Source organism: Apis laboriosa, unplaced genomic scaffold, assembly GCF_014066325.1.
Source record: "Apis laboriosa isolate Shangri-la unplaced genomic scaffold, ASM1406632v1 scaffold43_cov150, whole genome shotgun sequence".
In the NCBI taxonomy this organism is placed as follows: Eukaryota; Metazoa; Arthropoda; class Insecta; order Hymenoptera; family Apidae; genus Apis; species Apis laboriosa.
The window spans coordinates 182,968-203,398 of NW_025223292.1; the positions used below are offsets into that span (position 1 = coordinate 182,968).

The 20,431-nt window shown below is 34.0% G+C and overlaps 2 protein-coding genes and 1 pseudogene across 8 annotated transcripts in view; 2 read left to right on the top strand and 1 right to left on the bottom strand.

Moving 5' to 3' along the window:
- Positions 1-20,431, bottom strand: part of LOC122716319 (fasciclin-1) — a 305,972-nt gene that overhangs the window by 177,055 nt on the left and 108,486 nt on the right. The gene's annotated exons all lie outside the window — the stretch shown is intronic.
- Positions 1-20,431, top strand: part of LOC122716320 (origin recognition complex subunit 3) — a 133,641-nt gene that overhangs the window by 90,189 nt on the left and 23,021 nt on the right. The window lies entirely within an intron of this gene.
- Positions 12,613-15,353, top strand: LOC122716321 (annotated as a pseudogene).

Consider the following 20,431-nt stretch of genomic DNA (forward strand, 5'->3'; position numbering starts at 1 on the left):
TTCTTTTTAGATTATATAAGATGTTTATTATTCTCTTTAATTTAAATTTAAGAAAAAGGAATACATGTGAAGATTTGAAGGAAGAGAAACTATAAAAGACAAGGAGACAGCAATTTTTTTGCCTTAGATTTTAAAGAAAAATTTTTTTATTGGACTTGAAGTTGATCTCTGAACTCTAATAAATTCACCTCTCTAGATTTTAAAACTTTGTAATATTTCACTTCGAATCTCAAATACTTTAATTCACGATTCGTTTAATACTATCAGAATATCTTTTTACTTCCAAATAAATTATTTCTTGTTTACTATCACAAGAGTGCTTAAATCGAAACGAAGAGATCATATATTTTACAAAGAAGATAACAGCATTGATTAACTCGAATATTTTTTTTCCAGAATATCACGAAATTCCTAAAAAAAAAAAAGATACATAAATAAAATCAAAATACAAAAACCAAATCTCCCTTCGAACATAAACTATGCCACGGAAAAGCAAGCAAACATCCAAAAATAATCGCTATAAAAATCGCATTCTTTTCCGCGCACTTTTCCCTTATGAATCGCAAATTCCCCTTCAACAAAATATTCTAAACGGCCGATCTGTGTGTGCGTACAAACACACGGGAAAACTCGGGCACAACAATGGAAGAAATCAGCGTGAGAGGAGGAAGTTGGTGGCTTGAACACAGAGGTGAAAAAAAAAAAAAAAAAGAAAGAAAAAAAAAAAGGGAGCGGAAGATAAAGATGCGGGGTAGGAGTTTACCATGGATTAAATTTGATCCCCGCATACTGAAACCGCAAGCCTTTGTGCTCGTGGTCGTGCTCGCATGTATGCGGTGGACCGCGATGAGAAGAATCTAAACATTGCGTGTGCACATCCGGTCCAGGAGGGGGTTGCGGTTTTTCGAAGGGTGACGAAGGCCGCGTTCTCTCTTCCGAACCGTATCTGAACAAGGGTTAGAGTTTCTCCTCTCTTTCTTTTCTTTCCTCCCTTCTGCTTTTCCCCCACCACCCCTTGGCGCGTCACGAGACCCTGTTATTTCGTTAACAATAGGGATTTCGGTATCATTTGCATCGGGGAAGAGAGAGAGAGAGAGAGAGAGAGATCGGCGAGATTAATCCCAAACCCCGGCCAAACAATGGGAAACATCGACGTGTCCGTGTTTCTAGGTTGAGGGCTAATGGAATAGCAGAGATACTAGATCGTAGTAGCTGGAACTGGTTCAAGTGGGCGACCAAAGTAAATTAGGAAGTACACGGATCTTGAAAGGAGACTTACATGCATTTGCTGGGAGGTGGAGGATGCGATAAACTGCTGCCCGCGACCCCTGATTCAATTAGGTATGAGAGTTGGATTCCGAGCATGAGTTAATCGGGGCCGGGGGGTGAGTCTGGGGGGAGGGTTTTGATGGAACGATCGTGTATTTATGGTTTGTGGTAGAGTCGATAATTTTAGGTTGGGATAATTGGAACCATTTCGGAATGGTAATCGAGATGGAGTTTTATTAAATGACGAATGAAGCTTCTGAAGATTCGTTGACATTATTTTGAATGACGTTATTTTAAATGTTACAAGAAGCTTTACGAATTTTTGTTGCTCGAAGATGGAATGATCGTGTATCAATTAGTTGGTAGTGTAATTAGAGATACAATTGAGATGGACTTTTTCTGTTCGAAATCGAGAGATTGAAACGAAGAATTTATTAACATTGGAACGAAACACTGGATTTTATCTACTTATTTTTTAAATGTGTTGCTTCAGTTTATTATTAGCCTATTATAAAACTATTTATCACAAATTGAAACTCTAATAAAAGTTAAACCGATCAATTTCATCGAACTTGAATATGAAAAGTTTCTGAAGAGTTTAATAATGCTCGAAGCTAAGATTGGAAAATTAAAGGAGAAAATAAATTTAATTAGTTCGGTTTTAAAGGAAGGGAGAAAGAAAAAAAGATACAACGTGAATTAAAAAGTAGAAACACAAAAATAGAACATTTAATTATCGCTAAACAAATAAACGGTAATACCTAAAATTAAAACCTCTAGATATCCCTCTCTGTCAAAGGCACGTCGATAAATTGAAGGCTTTAAAGACCATCAAGAACTCTCCGATCTCCGGACACTGGCGAAAGAGAAAGAACTGTGGAAGCGCAGGAAATAAGGAGCGAAAGGGCGAGGTCCGTGTTTTATCACCGGGACCTTCTTCCTTTCCTTCCACCAAGACCTCGTGGTCGTGGTGGTCCCTCAATAATTTCCGCGCAAAAAGCGGAAGCGGACTGTTTCCATTCCAGATGGAAGGTTCCTGGCTCGGCCATTGTTCAAAACGAGGAGGAGGGGAGGGAAAGAATCACGGCGCCGCTACTTCCTCCTCCTCGACCAGTTTTATTTGTCGATTACAGTTGTTCTTGCGGCGGTGGAAAAGAGCAAGAGAAGGATCTCCCTTCCTATCCCTTCCCCCTCCCCCCGTATCCGGACCACGAAGGCGGTGGTCGGCGTGAAAACTTCTTTCGAGTCGGTTTACCGGGTTACCGACTTCGACGTTTTCCTATTGGGGCAAAACAATCGACGTCGTTAACGGTGAAGTATCTTGTCGTTAGGGAGAGGAAATAACAAAACGGACGGAGCAGAGGTTTTCAGAGGTGTTTTTTTTCTCAAGAGAGAGAGAGAGAATAAGCCGTGATCTTTTTCGTCGTTGTAAGACGACGAAGCAAATGTAATATTTTGAGGAATGAATTGTGTAAGCTTGGGTCGATATTGTTATAAGATTTAAAAGGAAGACTTTAAAATATTGTATGAAAAATTTCAGAATTATTAATATCTTTTGTTATTTTGTTACAATGATAAATACCTAAGTATTGGGAATTATATATACAAATTGACGAGGAATTATCGATTCGTTCCAGATCCAACAATTGACACGACTAATTGAATTAAATGATTCTTATAAAAATATATATTTTTCACAATTAAAAATGTGTGTATGTTGCAAATAAAGGGAAGAAAAATTTGAAATGAAAACTTGGAGAACTTCAAGATCAACTCTCGTTGGAAAGAAACATCGAAGAAAGATTTATCGAGGAAAAGCACGTTTTAAAAAGTGGTTAGTTACTTGTGGAAGTCGGGCCGATATCACTTTCCCCGATGGTCATATACCATTACCGTTTATTGTCGCCCGTTGTCACGCGAAACAATGTTTCAACCGTCCATTTACGATAACGGGGAAAAAGCGACGAAATGGAACTTCATTGCCCAAGTTGGCCCGTTACTTTCTTCGAACGTTCAGTTTCTCCGCCGCAGTTATGAAAATGTAATAAGCCCGAAACGTGTTGGGGAGGGGAGAGAAGGGAGAAAAACTTTTGCAAGTTGGCGTGGCCTGTAACCACGGTTACCCATACTTGGCCAGTTCCAGGGTGGAATATAGTCAATAAGGAAGTCACAAGGGAATGCTACTACTCCCTTTGGTTCTCTAAGGATATGCTGTACTCCTATGTGCCACTATATCTTGTTGTATGTACGTTGTGCATATATCCGAATGGTGAATACGGTTGGCTTCGAATCCAATTTTGAATAATGGAGCATTAATAATTTACGGAGCTTGATTCATTCTGTTGAAACGTTCAATAATCGGTATTTCAGAAAGAATATTTAACATCGGTACCGTTCCTTTTATTTCTAATTAAAAAGTCTTTTCTTTCGAAGAAGAAATAATTTATACGAGAGAAACATTGAATATTTTTAATCACGAGTACCACGTAATGTATCATAACATCACGCGAGAATTGAAAATTTATTTTGCGTTTAAAAAAACAAATTTTTATCTATCGATTCAAGAGATAAATCAACTATGAAAGAAAAACAATTTATGGGATGTATCATTCGATTATCGCACGAGAAGAATATCTGTATTAAGTGTTATAAAATTTCATATTATTTCAACGTTTATCGTATTTTTCCTGGCAGCGGTTATAATATTTTTCTGAATAATGTTTCTCCACGCGGAATCTACATATTTGCGCGAGGGGGATAAAGTAGAGAAAGGTATCGAAAATCGAGGGATGATTAATCGCAGATGACGAAAAAAAAAAAAAAGCTGGGGTTGAAGCGTTGTTGCGATTCGTCGTCCGTCAGTGGCACGGTACAGACACACGAATTGATCGTGACGCAACCGATTCGTCTCGTATCTCTATTCGACACGGATATGATTCATCCGACGGAGAAAAATCGTGGAAGCGTGCAACCCAGGCGAAACCATCCATTTTCGATGTCTGTTTGCCTCATCTAATCGTTATAAATAAAGTTTCCCCCCGCGGATCTTATTGTGAAAGCTCGACACACTCTGTGCACATGAGATATCTCTCAGATTCTGGACATAACAAATTTTTTTGGAAATATTATAAGTGTTGTAAACTCGATATTTTACGATCCTGATAATTTTTTGATATTATTATAATAGTTTCAATTTTCTACATCTAATTTGATTTGAAACAATTTTAATTCTTCATAGTCGGATAATTCAATATTTGAAAATTAATTCAAAGTATTCTTCAAAGGATTAAAACGAGAATGATGAAATTAATTTTATAATACAATTTGAAAGAGATAATTTTATAAAGCTCTCGAAAGTAATTAAATTACCAGTAAAATATTATTATTCTCTTAATAAGAGAAAAATTATATTATTCATCCAAATCTTAATCTATATTCGCATTTTAATATGTACGTATTTATATTTATTCGTTAAGAGGAGATAAAAACTCGTTAACTAATTAAGAAATTTGTCCAGACAAGTAAACGTTTCTCTTTCTTCCAGGGGAATGCAATTGTAACTGCAATGAAGTCTCATGAAAGTGCATGTAAAAAAGAGTGAACGCATTTTAACGTGCATTAAATAACCATAATTGTACGCGGTATTAAATATGGCCGACTATTTATCCTCATTTACATAGTAATTTCTTCAGAGATACGTATCTTTTGATTTTGACGAGTAATTTCTGATATTAGCTGATCATAGAAAGGAAAAGAGTTATGTTTTCTGAGTGCAGTTAGACTTAAAGAGGTTGATTAATCCTAGAATATCGTTTTCTCTTAATTTTTCTCTTTGGTCCATCGTAGGACCACTTTCGTTTTCACGGTTTGTCTTATATTTTTTATCATTAATTAAATCTGTATACGTGTAATTCAATTATTATACATCTCGAAATATAAATTATAAATGAGATGAGTTTTAAAATATAATATTTCGAAATAATAATTGACATGAAAAAGAAAAACAAGATTAAAATTTTAGAAGGAAAAAATTTCTTGATTCCTCGTTTTGGATTTTATATCATTTCCAATTTTATAAGAAAAATTTTATAAAGAAAAAATTTTATAAATTTTATAAAGAATTTTATAAAGAAAAAAATTATTTTTATTCTACTATCAATTCCTGTTACGTTATTATCATATGTCGTTATGGATTTCCATAAAATAGTTTCAGTTTAAGGATCAGTTATCGCATTAGAAGTAATTTCTATTCTTTTTTTCTTTTTAAATTTAAGATAATTCGTGTAAGCTTTTCCAAGAAACATGATTTTGAGCATGAATAATACTTATTAGCTATTACGGAAAGGTTTGAAGGTATTTGATCGATAACCGTGAATGCCTGACGACGTTATATTATAGATTCGGTACGATGGATTGATGGATGAACCTATGGAACAGGTACATACTCTCCACTGACGCTAGTCTCTCGTGTCTACAGGAAGATACCTGGCAATGTGCCGGAAATTTCATGAAAGTAGGTGTTAACGTTTACAGGAAAAACAAGACGAAGATAAACGAGATTACATTTTTTATTGAAAGTATATTCTTCTCAATTCTCGTTTAATTTGCATCGAAATTTAGATTAATCTGTTGTCTGTCGCGTTATCTTCATTTGGATATCATATGTACATATATAATATGTGAATTTATATTTTTATAGAATGAATTTTTTTTTATAAATTTTAAATGATTGATCGTGTTCTTTTTTGTAAATTTTATAATAATTTTGGAGAAGAAAATTTAACATAAAAAGAAAACTTTTTCCATTTCTAGATTTTTTAAATAACTATTTATCGAGCAATATTACATATTAGGTGGAAATAATGAAATTCACAAATTGGAGCAATGTCACGATGTTATCACAACAAATGATACAAATTCAGGAAATAACAGTTCCTGAACTTCTTTAATTTCTGCAAATTGTACGAACCTCGTTACAATAATTATAATTTTTCGCAACGTTGCTGGAATACGTAAAACATTCCTAAAAGTCAAACTATCTAACTCTCATCTTGGACGGAATTAATATTTAACGAGTTCTGGCATCGTGAATCATCCAATCGTGTTTATTATAGTTTCTATAATGCTTCATTTACCAAAATATTTCAATTAATATGCTCTGCAATTTTTTTTTTTTTTTTTTTATATAATCTTGTGTCAAACTCATTTTGTTTTCACACAAAAATACTTCCATGCGATTAATATTAATATAAAATTATTTTTCAACTTGAAATTTAAATAAGTATTAAATTTTTATACTGTAATTTTTAAATGTGAGAATTATAAGAAGAAGATAATTCGTTTATTTGAACTTGTATTATTTAATTTTGAAAATTAAAAAACAATACAAATCATTCGTAATAATAAGAATAATTCAGATAATGAAAACTACAAATCTTTCTATTTCTAATTTAAATTACGTTTTAATTTACCTAAAGATAAGAAAATATTTATATATTTTTGAATAAGTAAGTTATCTGAAACTTTTTTTTTTGTAAATCTTATAATCCATGCGAAGGATATATTTATCTTTCCTTGCACGAATCATTGAATCTTCTTCGTTTTGAAGAAATATCGATTATATCTTATAATTAATTCTAACTTACGAACAATGAATCTTTTTTATTTCAATTCTCATTCATTTAAAATACCCCGAAGACGTTCTATTATTACATTGAAGTTGATTAAGTCTTAGCACATTTTCAAAGAATATTAATTCGATTTCATCCTCGAAGATGGTCGTGAAAGAGGACGTGTACGATAATGGAAAGTGTTGATATGCCAATCAGAGCACAAGCCATCCTTTCGGCTTCGAACGAGTCGATAACAGGGGGAGTGCCTCTGCGTTACACCCGATACACCGGCTGCTTCCACCTACTTTACTCGATCTCCGTGTAATTAATGTCGTCGCTTGTCGCTGGGCTAATGATGTTGAACACGTGTCTGACGAGAGTGAATGTCGATCGATTCTGTACGTATCTCCGTAATAAGCATGGAGATCATTTGTATCGTTTTCGTTTTGTCGACTCTAATTATAAGTTATAAACGTGTATCTTGTTAATTTTTATCTTGTTGCATTTAGATTGCACCATTATTCGAAGTTCATAAAATTACTCTTTATATTATATGATAATAATATTTGATTAGACTCAACTAATGTGAAGAGAATATATTATAATACGTAGAATATATCAAATTATATCGTTATATGCTTTGCATCGCAATAACACATCAATAAATTCATAAAAAGTCACAAATGACATTTTAATCTTCGTGTAAATAAGCATAAAAATAAAAATTTTGTCATCAAAATTCAATCAGGAAATAGAGAAAAGCATACAATCGAAGCCACTTTTTGAATTATCTCGATATCTCAATCGGTTGCCGAGATATAAAGATTCAAAGTATTCATAGCACTTAAAACGGAAGAGATAGTGAATGGTGGCGCCATCTAGTGACCTATATATTTTTTCTCGAAATGCGTATTGTTTTTCCTGGATTCGCGTCTGCCGTTTGTCTGGACTATGAGATAGGTCAGTGAAAGGAGGTGCGAGCGAGAGATCCGAGTAAGCGACAAGGATGGAGATAATAAACGATCAAAAATTACCTTTTGCTTTACACGACGATATCTCGAAAACCGGAAGTCGTATCGGGATAAATGAAAAAGCATTTTAAAGAGTAATGTTCTGCGCTTCTAACGATCGTTCATTCATTGACCGGAAGTGAATATCTTCGGAGTTATAGCAGTTCAAAGTTTTCCTAATTTTAATAGGATTTAATCGGGGCGCTGTAAATTACCTTCTTTTTACACGAAGATAACTCGGAAACCGGAAATTGTATCGGAATAAATGAAAAAGCGTTTTAAAGGGAAAACTTCCATGCTTCTAATGCTTTTTTATCCATTGATCTAAAAGCATTATCTTCCGAGTTATAGCGGTTTAAATTTTTCTTAATTTTAATAAGATTTAATCGGATTTAAGATGAATGATTAAGATTACTATTTTTTTCTTTACATCAAAATATCTCGGAAACGGGAAGTTGTATCGAGATAAAAATCGTATATATATATTTACATATTTACATACGTGTATTTATTGCACTTTTTCAAAACAAATATGAATAAAATGCACTTTCACTGGTTGATATGTGCACACGCGTATTCTCTTGCGCATTTACCAATATCCTGTTCCATCACGTCCTGAGCTAATGCCCTTTGGCGTGGCCCAGAGTTACGTTATGTCGAAGCTAATGAAGGCACGTTCTGGCGTTTGTGCATCGACGACCTTATATACACCCGGCACTGCTTGTCATATATATGCCGAGTATAATTCATCCAATCACGTAGCCTTATGATAAACTAAATTGTCATCCAGGTTGAATCATCATTCGATTTGGAATCATCGGTTATGAATGTGTCATTTGGCATATAGATGGCAATCTTTTATTGCAATTAATCTTATTCATTTTTCACAATATTCGCCGCTCCAATGAGTTAAAAGTTAATACTTTCAACTCGTGCATTCGTCGTCAAAGAATGTATTAAACTTTCTGAAACAATTTCTCTTCTAAGATTTATTGTGAAATGCCATTTGGCTCTTCGTGGAATCGCCAAATGCGCTCTCTGCTTTTCTAAGTCTCTCAAGATGATGGTTTGTTGTTTTAGTTAGTGCATAGTTCTTCCTGGAATTTATGGCTGCTTGCCATTAAGACTGCTTGTATATTTGAGCATAATTTATATGTATATATTGTAAGCAACTTTATGATGATGAAGTATCAATTGGTAAACACACATTTGATATCTTTTTTATAATGAAATTATATATTATGATTATAGCTTGGTATTCAATGCAATTTTTTATTAGAATTTTGAAATTCTTATTGTTCAATAATATTTTTGTGCTTAATTGTCATTTTTATTTCATATCTTTTTTTCTTTTTATGTCATTACATAATTTCTTCATTTCTTTTCATCACATTTTATTGAAGAATTCCATTTTATTATTAATTTTGAAACAATTTTTTAGTAATATTATTATGTTTCATATTATTTTAATACATAATTTTATTAAACTTTCTTTATTATTATTATCTAATTTGATCAATCAATCTGACGTAATGTTATAATTATTAAAAGCTTAATTTAAAATCCCTGTTATCACAAAGGGCCGTATCACAAGACGATTCGATTCTAACATCCACAAGAAACTCTTCTTTCAAGCTTTCTTATCGTATCCATCGAGAGAATCAGAGGCAATAAAATCGTTCAACACCTTTGCCAAAGTTTTTCTACGATTGTAAAAATTTTTCTCGTTTCCTTCCAACAATATTTTTCCATTTATCAATATAAATCATTTACGCTCTTCAATAACATCTCATTATATCATAAAATGTTACATACTTCATATATATATAAAATATTTTAGCATCAGAATTATATCTTTCTACAAACTTTCACATTATTATATTTCCCCAATATTCTTCTTAATAGAGAACCAATATTTCCAACCGATTGTAAAACACTACTAATCTAATCTAATTACTTTATTAATTCTCCATAAATATTTTCAGTAAAAAAAAAATCCAAGACACTTAAAAGGGATGAAGAACCAAACGATTTCGATTTGACCAACAAGAATAAAACTAGACCACGCTCTCTCGCGTCTCGTCAACATCAAAAATCGCAGGTGCAAAAACGTCAAAAAATAACTTTTCGAGACGACCCAATGCACGCAATAATCTCCGGATCAATCGACCGCCTAATGCTCTCTTCTTCCGCCGATGCAATCCTTTTTTTCTTTTCTTTCTTTTTTTTTTTTTTTCACCGCTCGATACGACCTCGAAACGACGATATGTATGCAGCCTCGTGCAAGTGCGGCCATAAATTCCGTGATTCTTTCATGGCGGAGGGGGCGATATCGGGTTTCCGCGCGGAAAGACCGCGCGTATGCGAGCATTAAACGAAATTGCTACAGCCTCCCCTCTCCTCCCCCTCCTGCGAAAGGGATAGGCAGCGATGGGGGTGGGCAGAGGAGCGTGTGTGTCGTCGAGACTGGTGAACTTCCAATTACATTACGGGTTCGCCGCGTGCAAAGCCTGACGTTCAAAGCGGAATTCATAGCATCGAGCGGAGCCCAGAGATTCGAAAGACGCGGCTAAACGTTTCCTCGTAGATGCGTTATGCATAATTTGTGCCATCGGAGCCGTGAGACGACGATTCGTTGGCCGATTGATTTTTGGTGAACAGTTAGGAAATTTGCAAAATTTGGAAGTTTCGTTGGAAATTTGTCATTTGGAAATAAATGGAAATAGCGGTTCGACGATTTCTTTGTTCATATTATTAAAATAGATAGGTATGATGTTATATAATGAAATGTTTTGAAAATTGGAAAGATTTTAATTTAGAAAGTTAGAATTAAATTTATGATGCTAGGTATACTTTTTTTATTAAATGAAAAATTAATTTTATTAAATGTATTACAGAAAGAAGAGGGTGATGAAATAGATAATTCCTCTTTTTGTTAATCGTGGAATATAAGTATAAAGTTCAATATTTATTAATTATTAAATTAAACGAAGTGTAAAATAATTATATTATTAGGTAAGGAAATTACGTAGTTAATTGCTTAAAGTATTTAAAAAAAATTAATTAGAATAATTTAACATGATTGTACGGAATCGTTATTTTCCATGATAGTGAAATATATTTAATTTCTCGCGCACATTGCATAAAACGTTATTACGAGGAAGCGAAGATAGTTGATATTCCACAGAGATTTACATCTTTGTTAAGTGCATCATCATCATTACGAGTTGCAACTTTACCGAATAACTTTATTATTATATAGTACGAAGTTACAAGTAATCCATGTTTATACGTGAACAGAGAAGAGAAGTGCAATATTATTAAGTCGTGTTTCTCACTTTCATCCATTATAGTGTACGATTATATTTTATATCCAATGAATGTTTCGATATAACGATTAACCAAGAAGATTGAATAAATTAACGCATCATAAAATTTTAAAAAAATATAAAAAAAATTCTTGCAAATTATTTTTACAAATTTTAATTCATGTTTAAATATTTTTTGCATTTATCAATCTTCTTATAATAAATAATTGTAATTATTAATAATTATAAAATAATATAATTAATATTATAATTAATATTATATAATAAATAATTTGTATTTAACGCGTATTTAAAATTTTAATAATAGATTTATTCTACGTGTCGATAAATACGATATAATATGTCGAGCGTCGACACGACACAAGAAACGAAAACAAACGGTTTGTCATTGTTATCGAAACTATCGATTTAACAGAGTCGTTTTCCAGACACAGAGCAGAACGGACGTGTTGCTCGACGCTCCTCGCAAGAATATTATATTACTTGGTATGTATTAATTATATAATTTATTATAAATAATAAATTAATTAAATTTCGTGTAAATAATTATAAATCGATTAATTATTACAAAAATTGTATAAAAGTTAAATTATGGAAGAACGAGTATCAATCGGATACAACGTATAAATATTATTTATTATACTTTTTTATTATTTATACAAATATTTATATAAATTTATATAATATTTATATAAATATCGTACAACTTTTTTATTAATTCTCTTCAATTATCGTATTAATACATCATATGTTAAGATCGATGTCTTAACATACATTTCATAAGTTGACAGCAATTTCATCTACATCAAGAGGTCAAGAAATAAGTTCAAGAAAAACTGAATTCGAATTCCGTTGAAAGAAATAATTTCCATAACTTATTTATCCAATTAAATACACATTTCCCAACAATTTCACTCAACAATTTCTTCCACTCAACACCAACAAGTATCCAATTGCTTGAAAAGAAAAAAACTCAATCACATTATCCTATCCTTAAAAGGAAAAAAAAAAAAAATTCTCAAACATTTCCTCCGCCATTAATTCCTCCCCCAATCTCTCAATCTCTTAATAACAACCTAATTGCGCAACAACTGAAATCTAGATGAAATCTCAACTGCCCGGGCTGCATGCCTTTTCAATCTCGTTGCGAACACGTATAGCAATATTTAACCAAGATTATCAGAGACTCGGAGCGAGGACAGAGGCCCTGTTATTCCGTATTCACGTTAACTGGGGACGGAAATGGCCGGTCGTAAGGTCGATTACACCCCCGGACCCTCCGCTTCCTCAAAGGAGAAGACAACGTTGATACGGGAACGATAGCAGTGTGGAAATCTAATTGAAGTGGGCGTAGACTGTAATAGCCCCGCTGTACGAGGGACAACCACGCGAATGCCTCGTTCAAGACGCATCGCCCGCCCCGCTAACATTCCTAAGAAGATTCGAGTCGTGGCCAATTCAACGCGACAACGTACATATCCTATTCGCCAGCCCCGTTTCCCCCATTCTTCTTCCCGTGGGAATATACGAGGGCGACAACGAGTTGCTTCGTATGCTGAATATAGACACTGTGGTGAGCATTCTCAATTTATAATATACGAATTGGTTGTTGATGCGTTGTGACGGTAAAGTTTTTGGATTTTTTGGATGGGGAGAAAGCGAATTTTTAGGATAATTATTTTATATTGGGATTGTTTAATAGGAGGTGAATTATAAATATTTTGGAAATGCACGTAGGAAAAATTGATCTCTTTTTTCGGTTTTAATTTTTTTTATAAGATTGTACAAGTTTTTTTTTTTTTTTTTAAATTTAAAAGAGGTAAATGTTTAAAGGAATCTTTGTCCTTAAAAAAAGATTTTTCATTTGAGCGAAAATACATTTTACGAGGGAAATATTTTTATCGGTTAAAATTTTAATGCTCCGTTCTAATTACCGTCAAGCATACATTCTTTTTCGTGTACTATCATATGTTAAGATCGAGTTATGTAAGCAGAATTCACTGCACCGCTGAAAAACGCCAGCAGAGATAGTACACGTTTCTACGAGTTTGGTTCATCGTGATATGAAGTTTATGTTATAACAGGATAGAAAATATTTCCCTCTCTTTTTCTCGGGAGGAACAAATAAAACCGTTCGTATATCATATCAAAGTAATTAATTTAAAAAAAAAAAAAACTTAAATCCTCCTTAAAACACCTTTCTAACAATTTTTGATATCATCGTGCATACAGTTACGTATTACCCATATAAATCTCTTCAAAAACTCGCAAAATAGCTGCACAATAATTTCCCAATAAAATTCATCCAACAATTAAAAGAATTAGATAGAATCTAAAGATATCATGAGCTTATTACACGAACCTATATATAAGCAAAGGATTATTCGCGACACGATCCAATATTATTTATTTTCTCGATCCTCCTCCTTTCCTTTCGAACCAATTTTCCACACACGTAAAATACGCAACGAAACAAAAGAAATCTCCTTAACATCCTCCCCTCCCTTTACCTTATATCCAACGATCTTCGAATAACGTCTTCCACCCTAAGAAAATTCCACATTCTGTTTTGTTTTATATATATATATATATATATAAGATATCCTGTTTCCAAGCCAATACCACCAATCAACATAGAAACGTTTTCACCTCGTGGTGAAACACGTAACCTCGTTTCGTACACTCGATGTACACGATCATCTCCCTCCCTCTCCCCTCCCCTCCCTCTCTCCGTTCCATCGAATGGATTTAATAAAGGAGACGTGGCTGCAGACGAAATCGCGGCGCGGAGGACGGATAGCGGAAAAAGCGGAAGTCGTAAATTGTCCCGGAAAAGGATCGCTGCCGTAAAACCCGGCGGAGGAGGATTTTATCGATTCAATATCTCTCTTTTCCACGATTGGACCGGTGGAAATGCCGGTTACAAAGAGGCAGAGGACACGATCCCGCAAAGGGTATGCGCCTTTACCCCTTTCGAATTATCCCCTCCTCTTCCTCCTTCTCCTCCTCCTCCTCCTCCTCCTCTTCCTCCCCTCTCGCGGAGTATTTTCGACGGGGCGAGGCACAAAAGTTCCAAGGAGGTCGTCTTCGGGGATCGAATAATATACGGGCGCGGCGTTAAGGAAATTTAGGAGCGCGAAACCACCGCCATCGCCACCTCTGGATATGAGAGTCTGGATTTATTCGACTGAAATATCGTCGAGGCATCGAGCGGATTCCACGTGACTTGAAACCGTTTATTTTTCGTCGTTTTATTCGATTTTGTTTCGTTTCGTGATCGTGTGTATATATATATATATATATATATTTTTTTTCTTTTTTGGTCGATGAATCGTTTTTTTTTTTTGTTTTTCTCTTTCATTTTTGGTTTTTGGATTTATCGAAATGGTAGATTCCCTGTGAAAAGTTCTCGCGGTTTGTGAATAATATTGGTACGTAGAAGGGTAGGAAGAAAATATTGTATTAGATTTGGTGGAGAGTTCGATCGTTTTTTTCGTGTTTTTGAATTTATGATAGGATGGTTTTGAGATGTAATATTGCTTTCGTATTAATTAGAATTAATAATTGGTTGAAGTGTATATTATTGTTCACTTATAATCATAAAAATTTAAAAAAAAAGGAATCGATTGTTAAAAAGAAATCATTTTTTAATAACATCTTATGCATTATAATTCAAAGATTCAATTTCAGTTTATTGTATTTTTATTAATTTTTAGTTTAATTTTCTACAAGATTGATTAACTCATTTCTACAAATACATTTTCATATTTTAAATAATAACGCGAGATGAGTTAAAATTTTTAATGCTTAATACGAAAGCATACACAGTTTCCAATGTATTACATTAGACAGAGGAAGATGGAAGGTAGATAGTCGAGAGAGGAAGGGGAATCGATAGTAACGGAAGGGTGGCTCGAAACATTCGACTATCGTTATAAATCAGGTTAACGTTGATTTATCTTGCAGAAAAGTTACAGGCCGAGCTTAAACTTAAGCAGAAAGGCGCAAGATCTATGTGCCCGTGTACAAAGGAGAGTGTGCTATTAATCCTTATCAATTGTGACTCACGCAGCGGGGGAAATGTATCATTTCGTATCAACGAAGATAAACTTATTCGAAAATGTAACACATGATTTATTATTTAAAATAAAATTCTTTCGAGGGCAGAAAAAGAGATATTACGAATTTTATTAATTAACTTGTAATAATCACATTTGTTATTATACGCGAGAAAATTTATTAATCTATAATCCAATTCTTTCCGAGTTTTGTTACAAAGAAATCGTATAAATCCAAATCTAAAGCCTCACATTAGCGAAGTCTCTGTTTCTCCAATTCTACAATAATTCCTGGTGATACTACAACAAGAAAGTAAAAAAGAAGATACAGAATCGATTCCATTATAAAAAAAAATTATCCAAGATATTATCTAAAATGCGCGGTGGTGGCCAGAAACCGTGTAATTGAGATTAGGAAGCGAGAATAAGTGTCGCAGTAACGGCAACGATTCCCAGTTACCAAGATTACGTCCGCCAGAGCGAGTTAATCAGCCAATGAGCGGGAAGAGATCCGGAGAGCTATTTAATAGAAAGGAATCCTCGGTTGTAAAAGATAAAGAGCCATGAAAGGATGGGAAGAGGACGGGAAGAAACGAGAAGAAGACGCTCTCTCGAACGTTGGAACAACTAATGAACCGTATATTCCCATCCGGGTCTCGTGATTCCTATTGTGAAATAGCCTGGTGGACAGGCCGGCTAAAAGAGAAGAGGCAGGCAAAGGAGGATCTGATGAAAGAGATTGCTCTCCTATCTATCTTCTTGTCTTTCCCCATTCATCTGAGCGACGTTGGTCGGGGGTGGCACGCGACTCCAATGAAAAAAAAAAAAAAAAAAAAAGAAGGACCATTTTGGGCACAATCCGGATTTTCATGCTCGAATAATTGTTAACTCAAAGGAAGTATAAAAGCTCTCTGTGCTCTTCCTTTCTCGATCCAAATCTTATCCGGGATCGAGACGATTGGATGGACGCGATCCAATAACGATACAGAGTATCGGTTGAAGTTTTATAGAGGTATTTTGAAATGGAGGTTGATGGAGTTTAAACTTTCGATGATGAGTATGTAATTGAGCGGACGTTGTAAGATTAGGATGTGCAAAGTGTATATATATATATATATATATATATAGTTGTTGAAGTTTTATGGAGGTATTTTGAAGTGGAGGTTAATGAACTTTAAGCTTTTCATGATGGACGTAGTAATTGAGTAGGTTGTGGAAGATTAATATTAAGGTGAATGAGTAGATAGTACAACGGAATATATTACATCGTAGTTGAAGTTTTATGGAGAATTTTGAACTTTAAATATAATGGGATATGTAATTGAACGGATTAAAAAAGAATTAATGTTAGGATAAGTGATTAGGATAAAGAGATTTTCTTAATTGATTTTGTACACTTTTATATATATATATAATTTAAATTAGAAAGAAGAATTGTTCGAATTTTAAATTCGCAACGAGTAATTCGCAACTAATAATTCGTGGAATAACAAACATTATTTCACTCGATCATTCTGATCATCGATTCAGGAAAAACAACATCCTCTTTCCCACCCTCCATAGACCGAGCAAAGAAATACGTGCCTAGGCAGTCAATTATTATCCACGCGGGTAAACGTGGCCGTCAAAACGACAAATAAAAGAGGACTAAAATACAAGCGAGCACAATGGAGCGTGGAAAAGGAGCTGACTCCGAGAGGAAGCGACCGAGAAGGGATGCTGAGGTCTTCCCTGCCAGATGTATTTCACACATTAACGACTTTGGTCACGGTGTCACTGCCCTGGATATCCAGTGACATCTGGTAGGCCGTCCCTATAATGGAGCATTGGAAACCTCTCGGTGATCGCCGTGGAACAAGCTTAAGGGTGGTGGTTGGTCGAGGGAAAATTGACGGTGTCGCCACCATACCGGATTAAGTGAAACCGAGAATCGCCGTGTAATTTTTTGGACTACAACCGGGGCTCCATTGTACTCGTCGATCTGACTGCCACGAATCGGGCGGTGCTTGCGGTTGAAAGGTAGAAAAACCCTCCGGGGCATTCATCAAAGCGCAATTTTTACCCACCTTTGTCAACCGAACGTTCGACGTTGAATATAGAGATCGATGAACAGTTGAAAGGTATTGGTAACGAATTTGAAAAATATCCCTTCTCTTTTAACCGTTCTGTTTCCAATTGTTAATAGAATTGGTGAGGTGATATATGATTGTATACGATGGATATATTGGATATTGTTATATCATGTCATTATATTATATTATGAATTATCTAGTAATGGTAAAAGCTTTAAATCTAAACTTTAAATCTTCATGTATAGGGATATTTATAATTATCCAAATTGAATGATATAAGTTGTTATACTATTGAATGTTACAAGTAATTATAATTATTCGGCATTTAACACTCGTGATACAGTGTTGATTATAATTATCCGTGTGCCATTGCATGGTCCATAAATAATTACAAGTGATTGTGAGCAGTTAAATATTCGAAGTTGTACGAGAGATGATTATATTACTGAATATGACGCTGAAAAATATTTCAATTTATAATTTTCCACTGGTGTGTGCAAAATTTGCTGTTGATTATAATCATCCAGCGTTGAGCACTCATTGTGTATGTACTACGGATGCCATCAGTCATCTTGCTCTAAGCACTCGTGTATATACTACAGGTGACTGTAATCACCCAGCGTTAAGCACTCGTTGGATAACACGGGTAATTATAATTACCACAGGTTTGTAAGTACTCTTTCTACAACATCATCAGATATTATAATCATTTCTACGAATTTATAATAACATTTTTAACATTTATTATATATATAGTGAGATTTTGATTACTAGATAATTTGGCGAGGAAAGGTGCTTATTTTCTTCGATTAAATAATTTAAATAATTTGATGATAATTATTATATTTTATTAATTCTTATCTCAATCATGTATTTTATTAATATAAAGATACGTATCTTAGGATTAAATTTCTTCATTTCTTTATTCTTCTATGTATAAAGAAAAGGAGAATTTTCAAAAAAGTGGATTAAGAAAATATTTTCCTTTTCTTTCTTTCTTTTTTTTTTTTTTTTTTTTTTTACAAGAAAATATTCTCGCATAATCTATTATGTATGAATAGAACTTAAACTTCAACTTGATATTCGTTAGAAGATCGGAAGTCGTTCTTTCTCAAGAGGATAGCGTTCTACTAGTTCACCATAGATTCTTATGGGAATTGCTGAAGTACGAATTCAATGGTGAAGTCTCTTACCTCGTTCGTTATGCTCTTAAGAGATCAACTTTCAGGATTATATCGTTATTCTAACTTAAGTCTCAAGAAATAAAGACGACGACGATGAAGCAACAACTAGGAATAAAAGTTTAATCGATAACGCATTAAATCTACCACCTACTTTCTAATAAGATAATTTTCAACATTCAAGTTATTTAACAATTGTTGAACAATTTAAACGATAATAATTATTGTGTATATAAATAAATTAGTATCAATTACTCTGCAGAAGTGAAAAAAAAGGAATCAAGATAACAAAAAATGCAATGTCATCGAAACCAAAACCCCCCGATACACGATTATTCTCTTTTTCTTCATTCTAAATGGTCACCGTGTACAACCCAAGATCATTTATCACCCCATAAAACATCTTGTTAGCTTGGTCACGAATAAAATACGGAACAATATTTCATCAGATAAAATCTATTATGTTATACTAATACTATAATAAAACCATCATTAATACTAAATATCTTATCCTTCCATTATATAATTCAAATGTTTAATTTCTTACTACAATCTTTACGATCAAATGAAAAAAAAAAAAAACAAATTTTCATTAATCTTATATATATTGCAGATTATATATAAAAGGAAGATTCACTTTCAACTGTGTCATTTTTCAAAATCGTACACTCTTTCGTCCTCCAGAATATCTACAAATAATTTCTAATCAACAATAATTACAACTCTCGAACAGCCTCCACGACCAAAATCGATTTCTCTCCCCAGTCTCAAACGCCGTTGCCCCTTTTTTTCGCGAATGAGGCTTTAAACCGATCGACAAAGCGAAACGGCTCACACAGTTTTGCAGAACGTAATTCGAAGCGTGGAGAGAGACGAGAACCTGTAATAACCAGCGGAAGAAAACGTTATAAGGGTGCAACGTTATTTACAACCCTTTCTTTCGCTGCGAACTGCGGCGTACCGATACGAGCGCGACGAGACTCGCGCCATCTGTCGTGACGTTTTTCATACGCGATTTTTCGCGGAGAGAAAAGAAAAAAAAGGGGGGGGGGGAGGGAGGGAAAGAAAAAGAAAGGAGACAGAAAACGTTTCTCTCTACAAAGGAGCATCGTTATTCTCCCTCTCCTCCCCTCCCGTTGTTTTGTTGCCTACGAATTTTCCCATCAGGCCCGTACATTATGTTTTTTTCCTTTGTGTTTTTGGCTCGACGGGAGTTTCGCGTGCCACAGAGGGAAAATATATCGTTCTGTTCAACCGCGAACCGTTTAATGCCGGAAATTTATCGACAATGATGATCTTGTTTTCACATCGATAAAGTTGATTTTTCGATTATAGGACCAACGTATTTTCCTTTTTTCCTTTTTATCGATGGATAATTGATCGATAACCCCTCTATTGAGGGGTTGAAATGATGGGATAGGGATAATGTTAGTTTCGAGACGAATTTATTAACTATTATTTAACGAAGGGAAAAGGGTAATTTTTCGTTTCTTTTTTTTGAAAAATTACTTTTTTAAACAATCATTTATTTTTCGAATATTTAAATGGATAAAGTATATTTAAAATTTTACAAACAATCTAAATCCCAATGAAAATATTATGATATTTCATTTTAGAATTGTTTCCAATCATTAATATTATAATCCTGTCTAATTTCCATTTAAAATAATTATAGACGGTATAAGTGTTCCATCGCAGGTATCATTTAATTCGTATATTTTGCAATTTCCTCCAGTGAGTCACGAAGTCGATCCCCGGACGCGCAGACGAAAGTTTCATAACGATTAACCAGACGGTTAAAGTTGAAGCTGCCTCTCGAGAGGCACACGAGTTTATTAAGTAGAAGTCTGGCTTCAAGGCTAGGAGGAACGACACCGAAGAACGAGAAATGGCGAGAGTA